We start from the raw sequence: 3,494 nt of genomic DNA on the forward strand, positions 1-3,494 counted from the left end.
AAAAAAAAAAAAAGTCCAGTTGATGATGGTGTGTCATGGACAGTAGGATATTGATGAGGGTATCAGTCTACCTTCTCTCTTCCTTTCATTTGCTCATTGAAGAGATGCTGGTGACCCCTGCTCTCCTCCTCCTGCCGTAGGAACATTTAATCTGTCTCATGCTTTGGCTTTGGGCCTGCCGTTCATCCCAGGCACCTGGGTGCTTGGGGATGGTGCTACCTACCTGCTTCCTAGCTGGCTCTAGGGTAAATGGAGACTTCTTCAGGCCTGGGAGGGCCACTTCCCATTGAGAAAGGCAGGCATCTGGCTCTCTACGTACCCTTTGGGTCCTTGGGGGGCTGTGTCCAGTATCTCTGCCTGGGTAGGAAGAAGGAGGTGATCTTATCAGACTTTTCCTGCCACTTCCCTATCTCCAGCTCACACACCCACTCCCATTTTCTCTCTCTTACACACTCTCTCTCTCTCTCTCTTTTTTTTTAACTCCCCCGACATCTGAGAACTTTATCAGACACAGCCACCGCACTGGGCCTGTTAGCCCGGGCTGGAGAGGGTGGTCCATCCCAGGAGGCTCAGCAATGGGAACCTCCGTGAGGTGACACTGTACCTGAAGGTTACTAGAGAGTTGGGAGACAAGGGCTGCTCCGCAGGGGCATGGACAGGCCAAAGCTTTATAAATACCCAGTGAAGAGAGAATGACAACTCTAATTCATCCTTATACATAGAGCACTCAAGAGAGACAGGTGGGGCATCCAGGGGCCTGAGTCCTCACTGGTCAGGAACCTGGATAGGTGATGAGTAGACTCAGGTGTCCACAGCATGGGGCAGGAGGGGGCAAGGCCTAGCCAACAGACGACGAGCTCCAGGACACCGTACACTTAGAAGACCAACTCCTGAGGGCCAGCTGCCCGGCACAGGCGTGTCAGGCTGTTTGTTCCGGAACGAGGAGGGGTGCTCTTTACATCGTCTTCTGTGACTGGTGGGTTTTGAGAGGGGCTGCTTTGTGGAGAGGATGAGCACCTTGGCAAAGGTGAGGATCAGTGTCATGCCCAAACATAGTTAGGGCTGCTGGGCAGTGCCCCACTTGCCAGTGTCCCCCACGACGATGATGGCAAAGCCGGCTGCCAGGCCACTCAGGCCAGCGCTTAGCTGGAGGAAACTGCTGTAGAGGCTGATGTCATCATTCAGGGAGCTGGCAGTGGGGACAGCCACCACTAGGCCATAGATGGTGATGATACCAGCCATGACCACTGGGATGATGGACTTCATGATCGGCTCTGGCCACACGTCAGACATGGCCATGATGCCGGTGCCATGGTGTTGGCCATGCCGTAGGCAGCACCCAGGCCACTGGAGACCATGGTGGCCATAGCACCCAAGATGGTGAAAACTAAAGCATACTCAGGGCTGTTGTTGGACGTGTCTGTGAGTGGGGAGGGGGACAAGGATGGGCATGGCAGAGGGTGAGTGCAAAGACAGTGGACTGGTGGCAGCAAAGATGCTTTTCTCTTTTCTTTCTTTTTTTTTTTTTTTTTGAGACAGAGTCTCATTCTGTAGCCCAAGCTGGAGTGTAATGGTACGGTCTCTGCTCACTTCAACCTCTGCCTCCGGGGCTCAAGCCATTCTCATGTCTCAGCCTCCTGAGTAGCTGGAACTACAGGTACACACCACCATGCCTAGCTAATTTTTTGTATTTTTAGTAGAGATAGGGTTTCACTGTGTTGCCCAGGGTGGTCTCGAACTCCTGAGCTCAGGCAAATCTGCCAGCCTTGGCCTCCCAAAGTGCTGGGATTACAGGCATGAGCCACCACGCCCGGCCAAGATGCTCTTTCTCTTACACACATACCCTCCTATTTCTTTTCTTATGCACACACACACACACACACACAGCCTTTAGCTACTCCTATCTAATTGAAGGATGCCTAAGACACCACCCTTCTGTCAGAATACTTGCCGCTCCTTCCATATCTCTGCCAGTACTGTATCCTTGTGGAACTTAAATTGTTGGGGAAACCCCATCTGCCCCTTGTCTCTCAGGCCCTTATCCCCTCCCCTGCGGTGGCTTCAGAATATCTCCTACAGATGGGGTTTAGGGTTAGTAATCTGGTGGTACTGGGGCTAAGGGATAGGTTTTAAAGCTCTATTTGCATAGCAGTCACTATTTTAACACTTAGATTGTTGGTGTTTTGCGGTGTCTTTAAGGGAGCTAATGAATTTATGGGAGGCTAAATACCCCCTCCCCCACTGGGTATAGCCACTGCCTTTGCCCCCTCTTCCTCTGTGTGGGCCTTCTGGATTACAGGAAGAGCTCAGGAAAACAAGCCTATTGTTCTCCTCTGGGAGAGAGGGAGGGCCGCCCGGGCCAGCTCAGGCTCACTGACCTCTGAACTGGTACCCGATAAACAGAGGCTCCAAGACCCTGGCAGCCTTGCTCTTCCAAGGCAAGGGAGTTATTTGGCTTGAGACTTTATTCTGTTCTGCCAGCTCTTGTTGGTTCCCTCTTTTTTTAAAAAAAAAATTTTTAATTTAATTTTTTTTTTTTTTTGAGACAAGATCTTGCTCTGTCACCCAGGCCGGAGTGCAATGGCGCAGTCTCGGCTCACTGCAACCTCTGCCTTCCAGTCTCAAGTGATTCGCATGCCTCACCCTCCTGAGTAGCTGGGATTACAGGCGTGCACTACCATGCCTGGCTAGTTTTTGTATTTGTAATAGAGACAGGGTTTCACCATGTTGGCCAGACTTGGTTCCCTCTTTAGACCACAAGTTCCCATTCTCTTTCCCTAGTGTCCTCTGACATTCTCTTCTCTCCCTTCCCCCATCTGTTTTTCTCTATCACAGGTTTCTCTGAGTCTTTCTGGCTTCTGTGTAGTCAGTCCGGGTATGGTTAGTAACAGGAGGAAGCCTGCCTGTTTGGAAGTACAAGGAGCTCGGAAAGGAGGGGTCTCTCCCAGACTAGAGAAGTCTTCTCCTCCCCCAGCCTCACAGCTAGCTGACTCTGCCTTGTCCTCCCAACACCCAGGATTCCCCCTGGCCCCTCCCAACACCAGGCACCGGGGCAGCCCCACCTCCTGCCCTGTTTCCTGTCGGGGTAGGATGGCACCTTGCCTGGGTCTGGGAACAGCACTGGCTCCAGCAGCAAGACCTGCTGGGGCATATCTGAGTGAATAATCATTGCTGGGCTCGAAGCACGAGAGAGACCAATCCTTCCTTGTCTCCACTGGGCTGTTTAGTGCTTCTTTCCCAAGGACTTCCATCCCTTCCCCAGGCTTTATGGTTCCAGTTCTTCTGCCATTCTGGAAGCTCCCTAGAATCTCCTGGAATGTTTAATGGACCTTTCCAGCACTGAAATTCAAGAATTATAAGACTCATCGGTCAGCAGAAAAGTGAGGATACCTTTTCCTAACCTACCTGCTTCCCCGGCAGTTTCCTCACAATCTTACTCTTTATATTTTAGCATATGTGACTCCTCAGGATGTTAATTCTCTTCTCTCCGTGTT

General features: G+C 51.5%; 1 pseudogene; it reads right to left on the reverse strand.

Moving 5' to 3' along the window:
- The window catches only part of LOC105539989, a 33,255-nt pseudogene extending 31,835 nt beyond the window's left edge, over positions 1–1,420 (reverse strand).
- Positions 1,421–3,494: the final 2,074 nt, after the last annotated feature.

Source organism: Mandrillus leucophaeus, unplaced genomic scaffold (assembly GCF_000951045.1).
Source record: "Mandrillus leucophaeus isolate KB7577 unplaced genomic scaffold, Mleu.le_1.0 Scaffold212, whole genome shotgun sequence".
Lineage (NCBI taxonomy): Eukaryota > Metazoa > Chordata > Mammalia > Primates > Cercopithecidae > Mandrillus > Mandrillus leucophaeus.